Consider the following 26,107-nt stretch of genomic DNA (forward strand, 5'->3'; position numbering starts at 1 on the left):
AATTAGCAACTTTGAAACTGAAATTGTACGGACATAGACGATAAGGGACGATTATGCATTAAATTTACTTCAGCAAACAGTAAGACGTGTTGCATGTATGAGAAGGCAAATTTAAAGAAAATCTCAAATAGAAGAAGACTACTAATAAAGCGAGCTATATGAGAAACATAACAGAATGTGCTGAACTAAGTAAACTATTCGAAAATGTCTTCGAGAGAATGTAGAAAAGAACAATCAAAATTTGTAAAGAGAATCTATTGAAAGCTATAAGAGTATGGAAAAAATAAAATAGAAACTTATGACCGAGAGAACATTGTACGAAGATTTCTTTCCATGTCTGTATACCACAAGAGTGACTCAGACATTTTAATAATTGAAGTAGCGTCATCCTGGATGTAATGCCAAGCGGTATGTGTGAACCCATTAAAAAAGAAATGTAGGAGTGTAATGGAAATGATTGAAAGTGAAGAAGAAATAATACCAGAATATCGTAGCAAAATTATTTACAGAATGTTTTCTGAAAGCTACAGTTCTCCAATACTGAAATATTGTTGCAACGATTTTCTTCACAAGATATGGTGCAAACATGACATAAAAAACAGAGGCTTTTCATCCTGTACGAGACTGAAATCATTAGCAACGGCATAGGAATAACACTGGAATTTAGTCAAAGTAAGGAATCAGATGGCTTGAAAATGGGTATAGTACAACAGACTTTTTGGAAGTCGAGAGTAAAATTATACAATGCGAAGATGAGTATGTATTACTCCTTTGCCAAAGATTTATACATTTAGGTATAGATTTTGAATAAAATTAAACGAAGAATGTAGTGACATACAATTATTCAACCTATCTTAATATAGAAAGTAATATATGCTTCAATATTTCAACTTTTACTAAACTTCATGAAACGGGAAATTAAGAATTTAATTAGGAGTCAGCAATCTAGGTTCTTTATCATCAAAAGTATCTTCAGCCATAGTGAATGTGTTGAGATACTTTAACTGCGAAAGCGAAAAAGGAACCCTTGTTAATAGAACATACGAGAGCCATATTCGTTGTGGTAATGGCAGGGTACTGTTTACTTCTAGTGCAGATAAACTTCAGAACATAATGTATGCTTCTAGTATAGCGGATTGGAAATTAGGACCGATCATAAATTATAACAAGCCTAAAATATAGTACGAATATTCAGAAGGATGTAGATTGCAGTAGGTACTGGGAGAGCTGCATCAAACCAGTCTCTGGACTGGACACTACAACAAAAACATAGTGACCAAACCGAAAATAATGTATAAATTAAAATGTTTGCTCTAATGAAAGTGAAAGTCCTTAGAGCTGTACTTTTTAATTTAGTGTGACGTTTATCTGATGTATGTACAGCTGATTTCAAGACAATACTGTTTCATCTTCATGTATCGGTTAGGCGTGCTTCATGAATCGAATGTCGTAAGTATTGAGCTGTTCCATCAAGGGAGGCGTCTATGATGCGTCTGCAACACATTTTGATAAATAGTTCGAAACGTAAAAGAAAATCATTTCGATACAGAGAGTAGAATGTGACTGATACGAAAGAATTAAAAAAAACCTCGTGGTAGACTCACCCCAGAGATCTCCCGCCATGGAACACCAGTTACAGTGTTTACAGCCTTCGGTCCATCGAGCACGTTTAATAGATACCTGAAGTTGAGACAATATTTTCTAGAAGCCGATTGTACAAACATTAGATAAAACCAAAATAAAATAAAAAATACAGCTGCAGTAAAACTGACTTTAATTAGAATAATTAAAAAAAACTGGAAGCCCTATAGTCGATTTCACGAAAATTAAGTGTTTTCACACAACCAGTTGATAAAGTTTCTGCATGAAAGTAAAAAATTAATTAGACAGGCAAGAAAAGAAACAGTTACAGATTCAAAAATGTTCTCGAATGATTTATGTGAACCAAACAAAACTTTCGGAACTGAGATTCGACGTACTCGAAACGGAAAAATTAGCAATCGTTGTGTCTTAACAGTTTTCACTTACGACTGCGAAACGTATACTTTCATGCCAGTAATTAATTAAAAGTTGAGGGCTGCCCAGAGGGCAAAAGAGAGATACGTTTTAGAATTTATTAGCACAAACAGAAATCAAACAAACAGATCAAGGACTGTAATGAAAATGGAAAAGACAACTTAAACAAAAAGGAGTGTTTTTTCACCAATTGGGGTCAAATAGTTGGTAAGGACCATAGTTGTGAGCAGGGTAGGGATAAAAGAGAACCAAATTTTTCAGGCAGCAGAAGTTTCGCAAGCATAATGATAGTGGTGTTTTATAAAGGAAAAAAAAATTTCGGGCAGTGCAAATTTCCCAAAAACTATGGAATTGCCCAAAACGTCTTTACGAAGACATAAAGAAAATTATGAGTTTTTAGTACTGCCAATACACACCTAGAGACTTTTATGCTCAAAGAGAGAAAAAAATACTTCGGAAAAAATTAATGAAGAATATTTTACATGATTCGAACAGAGGATCCTGCAGCATACAATTTTAAATTATTTACATCTCCACATCGAAACTGAGGTTTAAAATGGCTCTGAGCACTATGGGACTTAACATCTGTGGTCATCAGTCCCCTAGAACTTGGAACTACTTAAACCTAACTAACCTAAGGACATCAGAAACATCCATGCACGAGACAGGATTCGAACCTGCGACCGTAGCAGTCACGCGGTTCCGGACTGAGCGCCTTTACCGCGAGACCACCGCGGCCGGCAACTGAGGTTATCTTGTCCATTACACCCATGTACAAACACTAGACCCGCAGCTAAAGGTGGAGACAATTCTTGAAGAAAGTAAGACCGGTAAAGTCTTTATATTTTATAAATATTAGTCTCATGAAATGCTGAAATAAATAATATAACGTCAAACGCCGTTTGGATATGGTGGTATAAAAAAATGAATCTGTTGCTAGTGATTGCTACTACTGCAACATATTATGGAATATTTTAATTTAACTGCAACTTTCTCCACATTTACGATCTTTATGCAGTAATTACTGCGAGTATAGCGATGTTGTTGTTGTGGTCTTCAGTCCTGGGTTGATGCAGCTCTCCATGCTAATCTATCCGGTGCAAGCTCCTTCATCTCCCAGTACCTATTGCTACCTACATCCTTCTGAATCTGCTTAGTGTATTCATCTCTTGGTCTCCCTCTACGATTTTTACCCTCCACACTGCCCAACAATGCTAAATTTGTGATCCCTTGATGCCTCAGGACATGTCCTACCAACCGATCCCTTCTTATAGTCAAGATGTGCCACAAACTTCTCTTCTCCCCAATCTTATTCAATACCTCCTCATTAGTTACGTTATGTACCTACCTACCTAAACTTCAACATTCTTCTGCAGCACCACATTTCAAAAGCTTCTATTCTGTTCTTGTCCAAACTATTTATTGTCCATGTTTCACTTCCATACATGGCTACAGTCCATACAAATACTTTCAGAAACGATTTCCTGACACTGAAATCTATACTCGATGTTAACAAATTTCTCTTCTTCAGAAACGCTTTCCTTGTCATTGCCAGTCTACATTTTATATCCTCTCTACTTCGACCATCATCAGTTATTTTGCTCCCCAAATAGCAAACCTCCTTTACTACTGTAAGTGTCTCATTTGCTAATCTAATTCCCTCAGCATCACCCGACTTATTTGACTACATTCCATTATCCTCGTTTTGCTTTTGATGACGTTCATCTTATATCCTCCTTTCAAGACTCTGTCCATTTCGTTCAACTGCTCTTCTAAGTCCTTTGCTGTCTCTGACAGAATTACAATATCATCGGCAAACCTCAAAGCATTTATTTCTTCTCCATGGGTTTTAATACCTACTCCGAATTTTTCTTTTGTTTCCTTTACTGCTTGCTCAATATACAGATTGAATAACATCGGGGAGAGGCTACAACCCTGTCTCACTCCTTTCCCAACCACTGCTTCCCTTTCATGCCCCTCGACTCTTATTACTGCCATCTGGTTTCTGTACAAATTGTAAATAGGCTTTCGCTCCCTGTATTTTACCCCTGCCACCTTTAGAATTCGAAAGAGAGTATTCCAGTCTACATTGTCAAAAGCTTTCTCTAAGTCTACAAATGCTAGAAACGTAGGTTTGCCTTTCCTTAATGTTTCTTCTAAGATAAGTCGTAAGGTCAGTATTGCTTCACGTGTTCCAACATTTCTACGGAATCCAAACTGATCTTCCCCGAGGTCGGGTTCTACCAGTTTTTCCATTCGTCTGTAAATAATTCGCTTTAGTATTTTGCAGCTGTGACTTATTAAACTGATAGTTCGGTAATTTTCACATCTCTTAACACCTGCGTTCTTTGGGTTTGGAATAATTATATCCTTCTTGAAGTCTGAGGGTATTTCGCTTGTCTCGTACATCTTGCTCACCAGATGGTAGAGTTTTGTCAGGACTGGCTCTCCCAAGGCTGTCAGTAGTTCTAATGGAATGTTGTCTACTCCCGGGGCCTTGTTTCGACTCAGGTCTTACAGTGCTCTGTCAAACTCTTCACGCAGTATCGTATCTCCCATTTCATTTGCTGTCGATTTTCAGTCTAAAGGGAATTACATTTTTGAAACGCAAAATATGTCGTAAGTCAAAGAAGAAACTAGTGATAGTCTCCATGGTGCAGACGTCCTGATACACACTTCCTAAAAATTTACAATAGATGAGAAATAATTAACTAAGGACTTTTATACTTTTTCGGCAACTTTAGTCATGTTCTTTTTGTACATTTCGCGCGAAGGACACATTTTGCAAAACTTAAATACACAAACCATAGAAAGAAGTATGTCCACTGCAGCTCGGCGGTGCCTGTCTTCGCTGATAGTGTGGTCTGTAGCCCGTTGCCCCTCTGCACTACCTCTTGTGGCACGCGACTGTAGTACTGGTTGCCGCTCGCAAGGCGCTGCAAGTAAGTGCGCCTTGTCTACTGCATGGGCAGTGTAGCCATCCTGACCCAGGGTTGGGCTTCTTGCGGTGAAAAAATGGTCACATTAGTAACCGCAGTTATTAAATATATATCTACATCTTCATCTCGTGTATTTATACTCTACAAAACACTCTATCCTTCGCGTGTGGAACAATGGCGAAACAATTGCTTGTGCGTTTCAGTATGCTTTCTAATCCCTCTCAAATTATTACAATTATCCGTGCACGAGGAATACGACGGATGCAAAGGATCTGCCGCAGTCTTTCTCGGATACTGGCTTTCTAAATTTTCTCAACATGGTTTTGCGAGAAGAGCATTGCTTTTCTTGCAAAGATTTTTATTAAAATTTCCTGAGTATTTTTTCTTAGCTATTCGTGTCGGGTTAAACTCTTAATTTCTTCGCTGCGTGCGACTGTAGTGAGTTCGCGTATTACTGGGTGGATGGCGAAAGTGGCAACTGCCCACATGGCTGCTTCCTTAAGCCTTACGCTGCCCAGTGTTGGTAACGCATCTGAGCCAGCACGAAATCCCTCGTCTGTTGGATCAGAGGCCTATTTTGCAGCTAAGTCAGGACAGTTACAGATGGCCAGTTTCTTGGTCATTGGGAGCGCCAGCGGCACGCAGGTAATGGAGCTGCTGAAGGAAACAGCAGGCAGGCCCGGAAAGAATTCCAGCATAAGCTTATTACGCTTGTAGGAAGGTGTCATCCGACACGAGAAGGAGGCGCTGCCGTCGGTCATTGAACGCATTGGCTGCAACCAGCTGCAGACAATGACACGAATGATTCCTGCTGCCTGGTGTTTTAGGGTATCCTCGGTTCATTGATGTGGCTGACTGGATTGGTGAAGGCAGCTAGAATCGCTATCGTATCCAGGGTCGATCGCGTTGCACTAGTTTTGAGTAGAGTTGAAGGTCTAAAGCAGTGGCTCGGACGGTTCTGCGACTATCTCGGATGCGAATTACTCGACCGTAGTCGTGTAGTTGGTGAATAGTAGGCTTACTTTGTGTCCTACACAAAGAAAGAGGCTACTGTGGAAGCAGAGTACTTGTGGCGTGCATAAACGCAGTAATACCCACATAGGATTAAGTACAGAAAGTTGGCAGAAAGCTGGAATGAAAAGAATTGAAATCTGATGCTTTTATTTGTCATTAGTGTAAAAAGCTGTAGAGGCAGAGCATTCTCAGAAAAACAGGAGAAAATCGCTAGTAATTTTGCTGATCATGATATTGTAAACAGAGTAAGACCTCAACGCCGTGGGGAGTAGCAGCTCGGTCTGGGGCGCCTTGCCACGGTTCGCGCTGTTTCCCCCCGTCGGGGAGGTTAGGGTCCTCCCTCGGGCATGGCTGTGTGTGTTGTCCTTAGCATAAGTTAGTTCAAGTCAGATTAAGTAGTGTATGAGCATTGTATAGTATATCTTAGACAAGTATGTGCCGACCAAGGTCGTGAAGAATGGAAAACATCCGCCATGGTTCAATCTACATCTACATTCATACTCCGCAAGCCACCCAACGGTGTGTGGCGGAAGGCACTTTACGTGCCACTGTCATTACCTCCCTTTTCTGTTCCAGTCACATAAGGTTCGCGGGAAGAACGACTGTCTGAAAGCCTCCGTGCGCGCTCGAATCTCTCTAATTTTACATTCGTGATCTCCACGGGAGGTATAAGTAGGGGGAAGCAGTATATTCGATACCTCATCCAGAAACGCACTCTCTCGAAACCTGGTGAGCAACCTACAGCGCGATGCAGAGCGCCTCTCTTGCAGAGTCTGCCACTTGAGTTTGCTAAACATCTCCGTAACGCTATCAAGGTTACCAGATAACCCTGTGACGAAACGCGCCACTCTTCTTTGGATCTTCTGTATCTCCTCCGTGAACCCGATCTGGTACGGATCCCACACTGATGAGCAATACTCAAGTATAGGTCGAACGAGTGTTTTGTAAGCCACCTCCTTTGTTGATGGACTACATTTTCTAAGGACTCTCCCAATGAATCTCAACCGGGTACCCGCCTTACCAACAATTAATTTTATATGATCATTCCATTTCAAATCGTTCCGCACGCATACTCCCAGATATTTAACAGAAGTAACTGCTACCAGTGTTTGTTCCGCTATCATATAATCATACAATAAAGGATCCTTCTTTCTATGTATTTGCAATACATTACATTTGTCTATGTTAAGGGACAGTTGCCACTCCCTACACCAAGTGCCTATCCGCTGAAGATCTTCCTGCATTTCGCTACAATTTTCTAATGCTGCAACTTCTCTGTATACTACAGAATCATCCGCGAAAAGCCGCATGGAACTTCCGACACTATCTACTAGTCATTTATATATATTGTGATAAGCAATGGTCCCATAACACTCCCCTGTGGCACGCCAGAGGTTACTTTAACGTCTGTAGACGTCTCTCCATTGATAACAACATGCTGTGTTCTTTTTGCTAAAAACTCTTCAATCCAGCCACACAGCTGGTCTGATATTCCGTACGCTCTTACTTTGTTTATCAGGCGACAGTGCGGAACTGTATCGAACGCCTTCCGGAAGTCTAGGAAAATAGCATCTACCTGGGAGCCTGTATCTAATAATTTCTGGGTCTCATGAACAAATAAAGCGAGGTGGGTCTCACACGATCGCTGTTTCTGGAATCCATGTTGAGTAGATTCCGGGTTTCCAAAAACGACATGATACTCGAGCAAAAAACATGTTCTACAATTCTACAACAGATCGACGTCAGAGATATAGGTCTACAGTTTTGCGCATCTGCTCGACGACCCTTTTTGAAGACTGGGACTACCTGTGCTCTTTTCCAATCATTTGGAACCTTCCGTTCCTCTAGAGACTTGCGGTACACGGCTGTTAGAAGCGGGGCAAGTTCTTTCGCGTACTCTGTGTGGAATCGAATTGGTATTCCGCCAGGTCCAGTGGACTTTCCTCTGTTGAGTGATTCAATAATCGTGTTAGAAAGTTGCTACGAAAACAAGTAGAGCTTCGTTTCCTATTTAAACGCAGCGAAAGCCTTGTAGACAAACAGAAGATGAAAAATGGCAATATGTGCATGAGGAGAGTGCTGGATATGGCAGTCAATGAGTTTTAAAGTAAAAACCCTTAAGAAGGTTTGGTCTTCTGTGAAGCCAGTAAGCGGGATTGAAATATTCGATTTAGTGGGTCACTGGCCATACTGACACCGAAACAGAAGATGACAGAAGGAAAGCTGAAACTCAATGCGGTATTTCGAAATTATTTCATCTTGGAAGATCAGAGCACGATTTTTGCTTTTCATCATCGCTCGGTAGCCGAAATGGCATTTATTGAGATAAGGGATCACAGATCTGAAAATCAACTAAAAATGCTCAACAGTTGAGAGGTAAATGGACCAGATAAGATACCTGTGAGGCTCTACAGAGATTATGCGAAAGAACTTACCTCCCCGCTCCCCAGCTCCTCTGGCGGCAGTTTATCGTAGGTCACTGTACCAGCGAAGGGTATCTGGTGGTGGTTTGGAAACAGTGCAAGTCAGACAGATGCGCGTAATTGTAGTTTTACGTAACTGACAGTACGCTGTAGAAGTACAGAACACATTTTATAATCACGCGTTATGACGTCTTTGGAGAACGAAAGTCTTCTCTGTAATAATAACAGAGATCATTACATTACATTACATTAATACTTGCACCATAGACCATGAATACGACATTTCGTTTCGTAATATTGTGGAACGTGTCAGTTTAACATAAGGTTTCTTTACACGATTTATTTATTTATTTTACCATGACTATTTCGTATGTAAAAAGTCATCTATTGATAGAATTCTCATTCAGAATCTCTTTAAAATTGCCTTTAAATGGTAGTTGGTTATCTGTAAGACTTTTAATGCTACTTGGTCAATGACCAAAGACTTAGTTGGCAGCACAATTCACCCCTTTGTATTCCAAAGCCAGATTTCATCCGGAATAGTGAAGATTATCCTTTCTCCTAGTGCTATAGCTATGCACTTCGCTATTATTTTTGGACTGGGCTGAGTTATTAATAACAAATTTTGTAAGTGAATATATGTACTGCGAAAGTACTAAACCGGTGGAGGTTCGAGACCTCCCTCGGGCATGGGTGTGTGTGTTTGTGCTTAGGATAATTTAGGTTAATATGTAAGCTTAAGGACTGATGACCTTAGCAGTTAAGTCCCATAAGATTTCACACACACATTTTTTTGTAAATATCCCTAGTTCCTTAAATAAATGTCTGCAAGCTATCTTGGGTGGGCTTCAGGTATTATTCTGATTACACATTTTGTGCAAAGAATACTTTTTCTCTTAAAGGTGAATTACCCCAAAATATGACGCCATATGAAATCAGTGATTGAAAATGGGCACAGGAGGCTAATTTCCTGATATGATTATCACCAAAATTTGCAGTGACCCTAATACCGTAAGTAGATGAACTCAAAAGTTTCAGCAGATCATCAATGTGTTTCCTCCATTTCAATTTCTCATCAGTGCACATACACAGAAATTTTGAATATTCTGCCTTAGTAGCAGACCTGTTCAAAGCCTATATTTATTAATGGTATTATGTCATCTACTGTACAGAACTGTATATACTGTGTTTTCTCAAAAGTTAGTGGGAGTCCATTTGCTGAGAAACACATAATTTTCTGAAATATGTTAGGACTCTGCTGATTTTTGCACACTGTCCATACAGTTGATTTCATCCTTCTGCAGCCTCCCAGTTAAATATGAATTAAACCATATGTGCACTACCCCACTCATACCAGAATATTTAAGCTTATGTAGAAGAATTTCATAATTCCTACAGCCTAAAGCCTTTGAGGGTTCGCAAAAAATTCCAATGGGTGATGTTCGGTTATTCAGAGCATTTCCTATTTGCTCAGTGAAGGCATATATATCATTTTCAGAAAACCAAATTGACATTTTGCTAGTACTTCATTTCTAAAAATATGTGAAGCCAATCTAGAATACATTATTTTTTCCAATAATTTTGGATAAATCTGTCAGAAATGAGACTAGGTGCTAGTTTTTAGCATCAGACCTATCCCCTTTTTTATGCAAAGGTTTAACATTTCAGTGAGCTACTGCGTATGTGGCTAAGAATCCTACTGATCTGTTGGGAAGTTCCATAAATTCCATGTGACTTGTTACTTTTACTATAAGATACATTTCCGTTTCTGTTTACAAGATTTTTTGTCCCTTTAGCAAGCACAGCTTTTTAGATGGTATCTTACAATTACTTTTCACTGTTTTCTTAGGGAAACTTTCTTCAAATGTTCTCATAGAGGTATCATGAAAAACATTAAACTTAAAATTAGCGTCAGGTGTCCTGTACACCTCATTCCAGTCTAGTTGTACCAAGCTTTCCCTAAAATTTGCAGCTGTTAAAACATTAACTGAATCACTGTTTCGGATGACTGTTTTACATTACTGTATATAGCTATCTTATATACTGTAACTATCTGTGCTTCATCATCAGAAAGACTACTCTTAACAGGAAATGTATTCTTTGATTAAATTTATCTTAGTCTATTAAGAGATTATCTATCAGTGTGCTACTTTCCTGTAGCACCTGAATAGAAAAATCAGTCACTGACGTCAAAACTGAAAGAACCAAGTAATACTTCAAAGTCATTTCTTCTTTCAGACTCTTTCAGAAAATATTCATTGAAATACCAACAAACAATAATTTGCTTCCCTCTGTCTGGCAGATAGCACAACAAAGAATCCATGTTTTCCAGAAATAGCTAAAAATTTCCCAATGTGGATCTAAATACAGCTACAATTATTGAAGCACCCTTATTTAGTTTAAGATTACTGGCACATGCTACTGTATGTTGCTCCAGACACAAATTTTTAGTTTCTAAACTTTTCACACTATTGTAACATGTATGGCAATTCCTGCTCTCTCCATAGTGTCTCTACTTACATGTGCTGAAAGCTTATATCCAGCTTCATTTACCTTTTCCTTACTTGTGACTATATGATGTTCAAGACAGGCATAGTACACCTATTCTTCCCTCAGTTTCTAAATTTTCTAAACAAACAAAAAGCTAATCTAGTTTGTTTTTTAAACCCCTGATATTCTGATGCAATATACCAAATATTATTTTTCACTGTGCATTTATGAAAATCTTGTGGTAGTTTATCTTCTCCAGTACATGCCTGTCTGAGCTTTTCATTAAGCTTAATTTCATTCATTGTTGAATTACTGGACACTGATCTCAGCCTGAAAAAGGAATATTCCCACGAGTTTCTCTGCCCCCTCCCCCCTTAAAGATTTTGCTATCATCCCTTCGAATTTATCCTTGCCTTTCCCACTGACATGCAGGCCATGCCTTGTGAAGTCCCACCTACCAATGGTATGATGCTTGGCCGCTCGAAGCAGCTGTTCGTGCATAGGAACCAGGGTGCCGTGACAAAGGCGCTAAGTTTGATGCCGTCTTCCTTGATTTTCGGTAGTTATTCTATACAGCTCAGCGCTGTCGTTTAGTGAACAAAATACTAGCTGAATGAGTATCTAACCAAACTTGAGAATAAATATAAGTCCTTCTTGCAGACAGAACAGGGCTGGGATATGTACCTATAAACATAATTGTGAGTTACGTGGCCGCTATTTTTTTTACAATATATCCGGTATTAAGGATCTAATAGATAAGATTAGATATCTATGGCGGTAATCGTGAACGACACTGTTGTCTGTAGGAAGGTTACAACTCCAGAAGACGGTAGCGAAAAGCAAAACGACATACAGATGTTGGACGATTGGTGCTGCTACTGGCAGTTGATCCTCAACGTAAATAAATGCCACATAGTGTATAAATAGATGAAGAGATCCACTACTGTTCGATTACACTATTGGTGATAAATCACTGAAATCAGTAACTGCCGTAAAATATCTACCAGCGAACCTCCGAAGCGATCTACAGTGGACTGACTACTAAAAACAAATAGCAGAAAAACAGGTTTCAGATTGAATGTCATTGGGAGAACCTTAAAGAAATTTAATTCACTCACGAATGAAGTAGCTTAAGAAACACTTATTCGATTGATTCTTGAGAATTTCTCACTAGTCTGCGGCCCTTACCAAGTTGGATTAAAGAAAGATATAGAGAAGATTCAACGAAGAGCGGCGTATTCCGTCACCATATTGTTTACTCGGCGCAAGAATGGCACAGAGATGCTCGATAGCATTCAATGTTAGACGCTACAAGAGAGGCTTTGTGCGTCACACAGAGGCTTACTATTGAAATTTAGAGAGTGTTTGTTCCAAGAACAGTCGAGGAACATGTTACTTCCTTCCACAGATGTCGTGCGCAATGATCACGACGAGAAAAATTGTACCTGATATGGATCTTCACAGACAGTCATTATTCCCTCGCAGCATCCATGAATTTGACAGGAAATGAGCGAAAAGGTAATGCTACCAGAAGTACCCTCTGCCTCACACAGTAAGGCGTCTTGCAGGATATAAATGTAGGCGTAGGGAGTAAATGGACGAAGCGTGAGACCACTTCTCTGAGATGAACTGCGAACCGGAAAAGACGTGCAGGCCCTGGTGCTCGATGACCAGCGTACTACAATCGAGTGGATATTGGAAAATGAGAAAATCAACCATGGATCAGCTTCCGACATGTTGCACGGCATTTTGAAGATGACAAAGGGCGTCGCCCACTGGGTCTCACGACTGCTCAGACCACTTCGTAAAGCCCTCAGAAGCATGACAGCAGCGGGAATCTTGCAGCTGTGCAAGGCAGTCCAGACGACTTCTTTAGGCGTCCAATCACCATAGACGACTGCTGAAAGTATCACCCGACTCTGAGCCAAATGGGGAAAGCAAGCAGTGCAAATAAGAGGATTCTAATTTTACCTCATCCATGTATTCTTGTGACATCGCTCCCAATGACTCCTTCCTTTTTCTTCGGATGAAGAAACCATTGCGTGATAGACATTTCTATAATTCTTGTCAAAGTAGGTCTGTAAGTAGAGGCGACCTTGCGGAGTAACCATGGATTCCATGTAACACCACGATATGGCTGCCAATATCACCACCGAACCGCCACCATGTTTCACTTTTGGGACGTAAACTCGGGAAAAACTTAAAATCAGTGTGAAACAGGACTTATCCGACCAAATGACTATGTTTAGTTGCTGTATAGTCCAGGTTTTATGGCTTCATTGGCACGTTTTCATGTTTTTCAGTATTTGCGTCGCCAGTGAATGGTTCTGGGCTTCAGCTCTCTTTGAAATTCCCTGATTCTGGACTTCCGTTCGTATTGTTCTGTGCTGACAGGGTGTGCGAGTGCGGCATTCAGTTCTGCATTGACTTTTGCCATCGTGTTCCTCTTATTTTTCGTCACAGTCGTCTTCAGTGTATGACAAGAGCACTCAATACAGACTTCCGTCCGCGTTGTGACTTAGTGGGTGATGTTTCTCCGCTTTACCTGTATGCGCTATAAATTTTCCATACGGTGCCTCTTGAAACACCAAATACTTCGGTTACCTTCGTTACAGAAACATCCATCGTACCAGCACCAGCAACATGCCTACATTGTAAGTCACTTAGCTCGAACAAACTGTACAGAACACTGTTCCGACCACGGCAGACACTTGCAATTGTAAGTAGGCTGTTTAGGTTTTTTTATTGGTAACGCCGCCGCCACGTAGCGCTCTGTATAAAAATCACTGGCTGTGCCGTGTGCAGTCTGTGGCTGGTTTGCATTGTTGTCTGCCATTGTAGTGTTGGGCAGCGGCAGCTGGATGCTAACAGCCTGTAGCGTTGCGCAGTTGGAGGTGAGCCGCCAGCAGTGGTGGACGTGGGGAGAGAGATGGAGGAGTTTTGAAATTTGTAAGAATTGGTGTCATGAACTGATATATATATATATATATATATATTATGACTATTAAGGTAAATACATTGTTTGTTCTCTATTAAAACCTTTCAATTGCTAACTGTGCCTCAGTAGTTAGTGACTTCCGTAGTTTGAATCATTTATTTAGTTGGCAGTAGTGGCGCTCGCTGTATTGCAGTAGCTTGAGTAACGAAGATTTTTGTGAGGTAAGTGATTTGTGAAACGTATAGGTTAATGTTACTCAGGGCCATTCTTTCGTAGGGATTTTTGGAAGTCAGATTGTGTTGCGCTAAAAATATTGTGTGTCAGTTTCAGCACAGTCTTGCATAAATTTTTCAAAGGGGACGTTTCACAATGTAGTGAGGACACTGCACAGGTATCGCTCGTGATGAAATATAACAGCGTACCGTGCATTCTTGATTAGCATCTGCATTTGTATTCAAGCATTCAATTCTTGCAATGTTTCCATATTTTTGTCCAACTCCTGTATGTAAGTCCCTGTATCTATGAACTTATTTTCATTGGCTGTTCATAATTTACAATACTGTGAGATGCCCAACCGCTCTGTAGAAGTGATCCAAGAGGATGATTAACGCTGCTACTACTACTGCTAGTGCTACTGAATGTCAAAATAAAGATCTCTGCATCCAAGGTCTCCGTCAAGTCATCCAGCGTTGTGAAAAATATGTTGCATTGAAGGGTTAGGATGAAGAGAACCATCAACACCAAGTTGCTCGTCGCAGCTTGATTTTTCCGAGGTAATATTTAAATCTGTATGACTACCTTTCGTGGGCACTCGTAGAACTGTGTAAATACGTGTCGTGGTGTTCTAACCCATAAATTACGATGCCATAAACGTTTACAGCGGAAAATAAAGATGAGCCTCTGTCGGACCCAGTTATGGAATTCAGAAGTGATAAAAGTACGGCAGTGTCCTGAACTGTAAGGTTTTTCTGCCGACCTCCTTTTCTCTGTTCGTGAGCCATTACTTTCTTTCTTCGCTGTTGCTGCTGGACAGGTACTCTCAGCGAAAGACCCAGCTCCGCGGTCATAAAAAGCAGTGAAGAGCAGTGCGTGCGGCCCGCATTTACGGCCCTGCGCAGTGCCGCTATAAGGCAATCGCAGCCGCTGTCGCTGCGGCACTCGACCAGCCTTTGTTCCGAGTTACAGCGCAGGATGGATACAGTCACTGGGCAGCGCCTACCTCTGCTTCTGCTAGCAGCAGCGCTGTTGTTGCCGTCGGTGCCTGCGGGGGAATCCCCTACCCGGCAGCAGTCGCTGCATCTGGTGGGTAAAGGTAACATGTTAAATGATGCGCGCTTTCTGTTCTTTGTAAACACACTGCTTTCGTTTTAAAGCACGAAACATTGGTGCAGTTGACGTCTGTGACTGCGAAAGAAACTGATATTTTCTTGAAAATAAAAATCTCTCGCTTCGTCAGTTGGTAGTAAATCCCCAAACTTTCGGATGTCATGAACGGCGTTTCTACTCCTGATGATGAGTACAGGGTCTGTGATACACAATATCGTTTTTCGCCACCCAATTCTCCCCCCCCCCCCTCCCCCACACGGAAATTGCATAGAATTGCAATTTCCCTGCCCCCCGTCTCCCCCCCCCCCCCGTCCCACGTCACCCAGTTCCGATCAAGCTCTTTGGGAGGTTTCTCTTGTTCGTAAGATAAATACCCCCACTTGTTCGCTATTTGCAACATCTCAGCACCACTACAAGTTCGCCTGGTACCTGGTCGGAAGCAACAGCGACTCTATGATCAGCCTTATCTCAAAGAGCTGTACTTTTTAAATGAAATGTGAAAAAGAGAGGGTCTGGGGGGGGGGGGGGGAGGGTGGGAGGGAGGGAACAGAGTGATAAAGCTTGAGATCTTATACTGAAGTGGCTCAGTAGGGTAACCGAAAGAAGTTTATTCCAAATGCTTTTCCTTGCTAAAAGTCAACATATTTCTTAAGCTAGTCTACATTAACTGACGATATTTCATCCACCAGACTTCAGACTTTTGTAAGACCTCCAGGAGTAATAGATTTGGCAGAACAAAAGACCTTGTGACTTCTACATTAGCCACACAGCGGAATATACGAAGAAAACTTTGTCACAAGTGGCAAAACCTGAAGGAAACGGTTGAATGAGATTGTGACTAGCAGGGATATTTGTTAATTCTCCCCAAGGAAATCGTTGACATGTCAGAGCGTGCATTGTTCTCTTAAAAGGCGATTTTTTTCTTAGCCAAGTGTTGTACTCATTCCATCAGTCGATTGTGATATGTATGTGTGAATTTTTTTCCAATAGGCCGTAAATATTATGCCTTGCAGAGCATGAAAATATTTCCTCCATAGCTTTTTGCAGCTGATGGACTAGTTGTTCGCTCCTTTTGAGTACTTGCACATGGAGACATCTGATTAGAGTCATTTTCGTTCTCAGTTTGAAAGTAATGTGTCCACGTTTCGTTAACCGTCCAATAGAGCCTAAGGGAATCAATACTGTTAACGCATTTTCTGGACGTCGTGTGCTCTGTCCATGATTCATTCAACAACCATTTTAGTGAACTGCTTGCAGACTACATCAAGTAGCTGATCAGAGCCCCCAATATTTTTCTAAATTTGTGTTTTTTTATTGTTAACTTTCCATAAAATAGACTTTAAGTAAAAAAAAACCTCTTTGGTTGTCATACGTGGCACCCTTACAGCACATCGATACCTCCACGATATTCTACAGTTCCATTCCTTTTTTTGCCCATCCTGGGCTTACATTTCAGTTAGATAATGCTCGCCCGCGCACGGCGAGAGCTTCTACTGCTTGTCTTCATGCTTGCCTAACTCTGCCATGGCCGGTAATGTCTCCAATTGAGAATTTATGGAGCATTATGGGAAGGGCTTCCAAACCACCTCGAGATTTTGACGATCTAACGCACCAATTGGACAGAATTTGGCACGATATCCCTCAGGAGGACATCCAACAACTCTAGCAGTCAGTGCGAAACCGAGTAACTGAATGCATAAGGGCCACAACAGGACAAACGCGTTACTGATTTGCTCAGTCCCTCCAACCTTTCCCTTGAAAAAATCAGCCAATTTGTCTGAAATTGTAATCATTTGTCTGTCTGTACATGTACATCATATCTATCAATTTTCGCCCAGTTCTGATAATTCCATCGTGTTGTGTCGTTCTCCTTTTTTTTGTCTTAGAGTGCACACACACACACACACACACACACACACACACACACACACACACACACACAACACATACATACATAACGATTGGTTACCGTAATGTTTTTGGGCGCCGTCAATCTATTTCTTGTGTTCAGTCTCTTCCGAATATTGTCTCCAGTCAGTGCTGCTCTCTGCTGAGGGATGGGCCAAACTTTTCAGTCCCCGCAGCCTGGTCAGCTAAAGCCATTAGAGGATGCATCCCTAAGGACAATAGGGGAAGATTTTCGCCCTGTCCGGCTGAGCACGAGAAGCTGAGCTGTGACGGACCTGTAGTGGGTAGTGCCGTTGCCTCTCTCCAACCTTCCAACTGACTTGCTCGTCAGTTACGGGGACCTACAGTTTAACGTGGTCTCTGAACTACAGAGCGTCGCCGTTTTTCACATTAAAAAACACTGCCAAAGGGAAAAGAAGTTTTGTGTGACGGATCAAGAGAACTCTAGGACTACCGCGTATCGGATCTGAGATTGTTGCGTGAGTATTGCGGCTTCGTGACTCAATGGTAAAGTGGCTGGCTGTGAATAAAAAGGTCTCAGCCTCGAACCCTGCTTAATACTAGGATTTTCGCTGTCGCTTATAATTTCTTTCACCCGTGGCAACGTTTGTTAATATCAAAACTGCCGAGTCTTTAGTGCATCCATCCACAAAGAACAACGTCAACTGGACACAAAAGTCGGAAGACACGGAAGATCTAGTGAACTTTAAAGGTATAATGAGGCATTTGTAACTAGAAATACATTTTAATATGCAATGACTACAGACCTTTTATAATAAAAAAAACCTTCCGATTTTACAAGAGTAGATCTTTAACACGTACGCTCATAAAATCTTGAGGAACTATTAAGAAATACATTTAGGATGAAAAAATTTCGTTACCTTCCGTGGCAAACATCCAGACGACAATCAAACTCGTCCCATACTTTGGCGATCAACTCTGGAGTCACGGCATTTACTGCTGTCGTTGGGCGGCGTCGCAGTTCACCCAAATATTTTATAGGGAAAGGCACATAGACGGAGTCTTTCACACAGAAAAAAAGAAGAAAAAAGGCCATCAAATACCATTAGGCCAGGAGACCTTGGAGGCCAATGGTGCAATGCGAGATCCGTACGCCCCTGAACCAAAGACTGCGATGTATTGGAAAAACACTTAGAAAATGCAACAGGTCAACCGAAGAGACTTACACTACGCTTGTCCTCATCTTCTGGAGTATTGCCGTGCGGTGTAGGATCCGCATCAAATAGGACTGACGGAAGACATCGAAGATATTCAAATGGGGAGAGAGCGTCATGGGTATGATAAAGAGCTGGGATGACAATCATTAAAACAGACGCGTTTTCCGTTACAGTGAAATCTTTTCACGAAATTTCTATCACCACCTTTCTCCTCTGAATGCGAAAATATTTTATTTTTGCCAACTCCCATTGAGAGAAATGATCACAACAAAATAAGAGAAATCAGAGCCCGTACAGAAATATTTAAGCATTCATTTTCCCCTCACTCTGTTAGTGAGTGGAACGGTGGAGAAATAGTCTGAAGGTGGTTCGAAGACCCCTCTGCCAGGCATTTAAGTGTGGATTGCAGAGTAGCATTATTGATGTACACCACAGCATCATCAGCAGACAATCCTGTCCGCTGGATCATTTATGAATGTAGAAAAAAAATAGCAGTCCTATCACACTTCCCTGGGGTACTCTACTTAATCGGAACGTAACGTCATCAATGAACAATGAACATGAAAGGAGATTGACATCTTGGATATTCGGGAATCCAGTCGGATGTTCGCTTCGTTCTCGCACGATATTTCAACAGCGTGCCTCGCTGTCTTCTTCAGGTGCTACCTGAGACTGGTCCTTGGGTCGATCCAGTCCAGTATTTATGCCTGGGAGGAGCTGGGCGTTCCCTAATCGGTCCGCGCCGAGTCGAGTGTTCCATCTGTGGTCCGCGCCCGCCAGACGCGGCTACATTGTCCATCTCTGGTCGCCGGTGTTCCCTCCGCCGTCCGCGTCCGGCCTGGCCGTCTTCTGAAGTCGAGTACACGATCTGGGTTATGTCAGATCTGATCTCTAATGTCCGACACCTTGTCTCGCGGCTGTTCTCTCGGTCTCCACTTCTATTTCTTGTAGAATTCCGGAGTGTCCTGCGTTGAGTTTTCACAAGCTCAAGCGCTGGATTCCAGGCAGTGCTGATTTGGTATCCTGAGTCACGGTTGATTAGATTGTCTGTGACCTTAATCTCAATGGCTTCTTTAATGACACTGTCCCAAAATCTTGAGGTCTGTGTCACAATCTTGGTGTCATTGTAACCCATTGAATGACCAAGTTCCAGACAGTGCTCTGCTATGGCTGATTTAGTTGCCTGCCTGGGTCTGGTATGTCTCTGGTGTTCTTTACACCTGATGTCCACAGTTCTGGTGGTCTGGCCAATGTATGACATCCCACACTGGCATGGTATATTGTAAATACCTAGCTTGCGTAGCCCCAGGTCATCTTTTACATTCCCCAGCATAGCCCCAATTTTGGTGGGTGGGCAAAATATGCTCTTCATGTCATATTTCTGGAGAATCCTGCTGATCTTGGCAGAGATAGGTCCGGCATATGGTAGGTATGCCATCTTCTTTGCCTCTTCTGGTTCTTCTTCTGGATCCTTTGCCCGGTTGGCAGGTTGAAGTGCCTTCCGGATATCTCTAGAGGAGTACCCCTGTACATGGAGGTACAGACTTGGTCGGATGAAAAAGCGATGTCAAAGGTTTGTGGTCTGTGATTATGGTAAAGTGACGACCATACAAGAAATCATGAAACTTTGTAACACCAAATACGAGAGCCAATGCTTCTTTCTCGATCTGTGAATAATTTCTTTGCGCAGACGAGAGCAATTTGGACGCAAAGGCAATAGGGCGATCGTGCGATCCATCTTTGTGCGCAAGCACAGCACCGATCCCGAAATCCGATGCATCCACCATCAAGAAGAGGGGCTTCTGGGGATCGAATGGCGTAAGGCAAGTAGTGGAAAGCAACGCCGATATCAACTGGCGAAAGGCGCGTTCGCATTCCGTCGTCCAGACGAACGGAACACCTTTACGGCGTAAGCGATGAAGCGGAGCTGAAATGGAAGAGGCATGCGGAATATATTTATTATAATAGTTGATTTTTTCCAGAACACTCTGTAGCTGCTTCAAATTCTGCGGCGACGGCAAGTCTTGTATGGCACGAAGGTGCGTGGGACTGGGATGTATGCCTTCTGCATTGAGTACATGTCCCAAGTATGGCAAGTTCCGAGCAAAAAACACACATTTGTCCTTCCGCAAGCGAAGACCATTTTGTCGCAAGACCTGAAATAATGTTCGTAGATTGGCCAAATGTTCTTCTTCCGTCTTCCCAGAGATCACAATATCGTCCAGATAATTTGCTGCAGTAGGGACCGACGCACAAACAATTTGTAGATATTGCTGAAACAATGCAAGGGCGGATGCACACCCGAAGGGCAGTCGTTTGAACTGATACAACCCAAGATGCGTGTTAACCAACAAAACGCGCTGGGATTCTTCGTCCACCGGTATTTGCAAGTACGCATCTGCTAGGTCCAACTTCGAAAAATATTTACTCGGGCACAGTTTGTTAAAAAGATCTTCCGGGCGGGGTAAAGAAAAAGTTGCAATCACTAGTTGTGGATTCACTGTTGCCTTGAAGTCCACACAAAGTCTCAATTTTCCGGAAGGTTTTGGCAAAATTACTAAGGGTGATGCCCAGAGAGAAGCCTGCACACGTTCAATTACACCTTGTGATTCCAAATCGTGTAATGTTTTTGCGATCTCATCACGCAATGCGTGGGGAACATTGCGCGCTCTGAAAAATTTCAGTTGCGCGTTTACTTTCAGTTCCAAATGTGCTTTATAGTTCTTAGCGCAACCGAGGCCCGGTGCAAAAATGTCTGCAAATTCTTCCACATAGACGAGAAACACTGTCTGAAGGCACAGTCTGGTTCACTGATAGGACCTGATTTACTATAGACAAGTTAAACAACTGAAATAAATCGAAGCCAAACAAGTTTACTGCAGAAGAAGAACGAAGGACGTAAAATGACACAAGTTTAGTTTGTCCTTTGTATGTTGCAAGAAGGCTGCACTGTCCTAACACAGGAATATCTTGACCGGAATAGCTAGATAAGTTAACATCTGCGGCACGCAACGGAGGTGTGCCCAGCAGTTTGTAAGTGTCTTGATTGATAAGTGAAACTGCAGCTCCGGTATCGAGCTGGAATGGTATCACTTTGCCGTTAATGTCCAAGTCCACAAAAAGTTTATTGTCCTGCTGACGACAAGAGCGACTGTCTCGTGCAACGTGAACTGACACGTGAACTGCGACTTGACGGGAGTTCCGGCGATGTCGACGCACACTATTTTTGGGACGAACACAGTCACTGTTAGAGAGAGTGGCACTGCGCGGAGTGGAATGAACTACATGAATTTCCATGGGCGAAGTTTCGTGAGCCTGAGTATCCTTGGTTCGATTCCGATTCCGGCGCGAAGCAAAGGGCCTGGAACGGTTTTGAGCTTCCGATATGAGCTTTCTCTGGCAAACACTCTGAACATGTCCTTTTTTTATTACAATAAAAGCAAATAGCTTGGCGTGACGGGCAATTCTCACGCGAATGTTTAGTAGCACACCGCGGGCATGATTTGATCACTGCATTTGCGTGCCGGCGCGGCACACGTGGCTGAGAGCCTGGCGGCAGCGGCGCGGCCGGACGCGCGGGCTGTTTACTGCTCCGTGCAGCTCGCCCGGCGGTCCGGTTAACCTAACACACTGCTGGCGAAGTTTCAAATGATTCCTGAGCATAGTCAAGTGTGTCCTGCCGATCCAATATGTCCATCACTTGTTGAAGGGAGGGATTTACTAGTTTCAAAATCTGTTCCCTTATACGAATATCAGAAACGTTCTATGCAATTGCATCACGTACCATAATATCTGAATAAGGGAGTCCACATTGACACTCAAAAGCACAATCCCTAGTAAGGCCTTGCAAGGTTGCAACCCACTCCCGATTAGTCTGACCTGGGGTACGTTTTGTACGAAAGAAGGCATACCGTTTGGCAACTACACTGACTGATTCTTTGTAATATGCATCTAATGCAGACAAAATTTCTTCGTAGGACAGAGTCGCTACGTGGCGTCGGGAAAATAATTTGACTATCACACGGTACGTATTCACGCCGACAGAAGACAACAAATAAGGCTGCCGCTCGTTACCTTGAATTCTGTAGGCGGCGAGATGGAATCCAAATTGGCGTGACCACTCCATCCAGCTTTCCAGTGCAGCATCAAAAGGTCGAAAAGTGGGTGCAACAGCGTGTTGTGGATGCGTTAGCGGTGAAGCGGCTGCTGCCGCATCGTTTTGCATGGCACGTTGACCCTGGACGAGCTGCCCAAGGGCATCCAGTAAGGCCTGCGTCTGCTGATTCTGTAAGCGATAAAATTCGGACAGCACGTCTGGAGATTGTGGAGAAGCCATTACACAAGTAAATCAGGGCAATTTAGATAAGAACACTTTTATTCTCGTCGCCAATGTTGTGGTTGGCAGGAGAGCCAACCGCGTTCCTAAAGGAGGCCGAAATGCACGTGTTTTAGCTCATGCTGTGTTCGATTTTACACAGAGTACGCGAAGGAACTTGCCCCCCTTCTTGCAGCGATGTACCGTAGGTCTCTAGAAGAGCGAAGCGTTCCAAAGGATTGGAAAAGGGCACAGGTCATCCCCGTTTTCAAGAAGGGACGTCAAACAGATGTGCAGAACTATAGACCTATATCTCTAACGTCGATCAGTTGTAGAATTTTGGAACACGTATTATGTTCGAGTATAATGTCTTTTCTGGAGACTAGAAATCTACTCTGTAGGAATCAGCATGGGTTTCGAAAAAGACGGTCGTGTGAAACCCAGCTCTCGCTATTCGTCCACGAGACTCAGAGGGCCTTAGACACGGGTTCACAGGTAGATGCCGTGTTTCTTGACTTCCGCAAGGCGTTTGACACAGTTCCCCACAGTCGTTTAATGAACAAAGTAAGAGCATACGGACTATCAGATCAATTGTGTGATTGGATTGAGGAGTTCCTAGATAACAGAACGCAGCATGTCATTCTCAATGGAGAGAAGTCTTCGGAAGTAAGAGTGATTTCAGGTGTGCCGCAGGGGAGTGTCATAGGACCGTTGCTATTCACAATTTACATAAATGACCTGGTGGATGACATCGGAAGTTCACTGAGGCTTTTTGCAGATGATGCTGTGGTGTATCGAGAGGTTGCAACAATGGAAAATTGTACTGAAATGCAGGAGGATCTGCAGCGAATTGACGCATGGTGCACGGAATGGCAATTGAATCTCAATGTAGACAAGTGTAATGTGATGCGAATACATAGAAAGACAGGTCCCTTATCATTTAGCTACAAAATAGCAGGTCAGCAACTGGAAGTAGTTAATTCCATAAATGATCTGGGAGTACTCATTAGGAGTGATTTAAAATGGAATGATCATATAAAGTTGATCGTCGGTAAAGCAGATGCCAGACTGAGATTCATTGGAAGAATCTTAAGGAAATGCAATCCGACAACAAAGGAAGTAGGTTACAGTACGCTTGTTCGCCCAATGCTTGAATACTGCTCAGCAGTGTGGGATCCGCACCAGGTAGGGTTGATAGAAGAGATAGAGAAGATCCAACGGAGAGCAGCGCGCTTCGTTACAGGATCATTTAGTAATTGCGAAAGCGTTACGGAGATGATAGATAAACTCCAGTGGAAGACTCTGCAGGAGAGACGCTCAGTAGCTCGGTACGGGCTTTTGTTAAAGTTTCGAGAACATACCTTCACCGAAGAGTCAAGCAGTATATTGCTCCCTCCTACGTATATCTCGCGAAGAGACCATGAGGATAAAATCAGAGAGATTAGAGCCCACACAGAAGCATACCGACAATCCTTCTTTCCACGTACAATACGAGACTGGAATAGAAGGGAGAACCGATAGAGGTACTCAGGGTACCCTCCGCCACACACCGTCAGGTGGCTTGCGGAGTATGGATGTAGATGTAGATGTAGATGCAGGCTGGCGTGAGGTCTGGAACATGACAAGGGAATTAGAATTGAGAAAAACGGACGTAGCTGGTGGAATACTTAACTTTAATCCATTACTGATTAACGTCGGTTTGGACGGTACATATTTCACAATATCAATAGTACGGATACTGGCGCCTTGCTAGGTCGTAGCAAATAACGTAGCTGAAGGCTGTGCTAACTATCGTCTCGGCAAATGAGATCGTAGAAGTCAGTGAACCATCGCTAGCAAAGTCGGCTGCACAACTGGGGCGAGTGCTAGGAAGTCTCTCTAGACCTGCCGTGTGGCGGCGCTCGGTCTGCGATCACTGATAGTGGCGACACGCGGGTCCGACGTATACTACCGGACCGCGGCTGATTTAAAGGCTACCACCTAGCAAGTGTGGTGTCTGGCGGTGACACCACAATATCAGTACTGGATAACTTCAATAACAGCAGAAGATGGTTTAACTGGAGTAAGATTCGGTATGAATAGGAAGATAGGACACAAAGTGAGTTACTGTGAACAGTTCAGTGACAGGGTTGTTCTCATTCGAAACGACAGCAAATCAACACGGACAACAAATTTCCCATACATGTGACGACTTCGCAAGCAGAAAATGAAGAGATACAAATGAACGGGTAACTCAGTACCTATGGGAGAAACTAATCTACTAGTCGTGCGGGACTAGACTGTGGTTGTAGTGGAAGGCGCAGAAGAAAGTATTACGGGAGAATATGGGCTTGGTAGTAGCCCTGAGACTAATTACGCTCTGCAACAAATTTCCGTTGTAATAGCGAATACTCTGTTCAAGAGCCGAAGAGGACGAGGTATACTTGGAAAAGACCAGGAGATGTGGAAAGATTTCAGAGATATTATATTATGATCAGATTCCAATATCAGATATTGGATCGGAAGGCGTGCACAGAAGCAGATATAAACTCAGATCACAATTTAGTAATGATGAAAGTAGGCTGAAGTTTAAGAGACTAGTCAGAAAGAATCAATGCGCGAAGAAGTGGAATATGGAAGTACTGAGGAATGAAGAAACACACTTGAAGTTCTTGAAGGATTCAGATACTGCGATAATGTGTATCTCAGTAGGCAGTTCAGTTCAGTTGTTGTTGTGGTCTTCAGTCCTGAGACTGGTTTGATAGAACTGAAAAAAGAAAGGCTCTGAGCACTATGGCACTTAGCATCTGAGGTCATCAGTCCCCTAGAACGTGGAACTACTTAAACCTAACTAACCCAAGGACGTCACACACATCCATGACCGAGGCAGGATTCGAACCTGCGACTGTAGCGGTCTCGCTGTTCCAGACTGAAGCACCTAGAACCGCTCGGCCACACCGGCTCGCAGAGGAATGAACATCACTAAAAAGAGCAATAACAAAATTTGAAAGAAACACATAGATACAAAGAAAGTGACAGCGGGGGAACCATGGGTAACAGAAGAAATACTTAAGTTGATCGACGAAAGAAGGAAATACAAAAATGTACAGATAATTTCAAGAATACAGAAATACGAGAGAAATTAAATAAATTGGAAGTGCACGGAAGCTAAAGCGAAATGGCTGCATGAAAAATGTGAAGAAATGGAAAAAGAAACGATTATCGGAAGGACTGACTCAACATATACAGAAGTCGAAGCACCCTGCGGTGTAATAAAAAGCAAGGGCGGTAACAATAAAACTTCAATGGAAATTCCACTGTTAAATGGATAGGACAGAGCGGATAGGTTGAAAGGGTAAATTGAAGGCCTCTATGACGGAGAGGACTTGTATGATGCCATGAAACAAGGAGAAACAGGAGTCTATAGGGATGAGATAGGAGATTCAGTATTACAGTCAGAACTTAAAAGAGCATTGGAATTCTTGGCATGAAATAAGACAGAAGCGTTAGATAACATTCTCCCGGAATTTCTAAAAGCATAGGGGGAAGTGATGGAAAAGGAAGAAAAAAAAAGAAAAAAG

At 42.5% G+C, this 26,107-nt stretch overlaps 1 long non-coding RNA gene across 1 annotated transcript in view; it reads left to right on the forward strand.

Annotated features, from left to right (window-relative positions):
* The first annotated feature begins 14,989 nt into the window (after nucleotides 1-14,989).
* Nucleotides 14,990-26,107, forward strand: part of LOC126304755 (uncharacterized) — a 36,042-nt gene continuing 24,924 nt past the window's right edge. The window contains exon 1 of the long non-coding RNA XR_007553190.1: nucleotides 14,990-15,122. This is a non-coding gene — a long non-coding RNA (uncharacterized LOC126304755). The remainder of the gene's footprint in view (nucleotides 15,123-26,107) is intronic.

Source organism: Schistocerca gregaria, chromosome 1 (genome assembly GCF_023897955.1).
Source record: "Schistocerca gregaria isolate iqSchGreg1 chromosome 1, iqSchGreg1.2, whole genome shotgun sequence".
NCBI classification, from domain to species: Eukaryota; Metazoa; Arthropoda; class Insecta; order Orthoptera; family Acrididae; genus Schistocerca; species Schistocerca gregaria.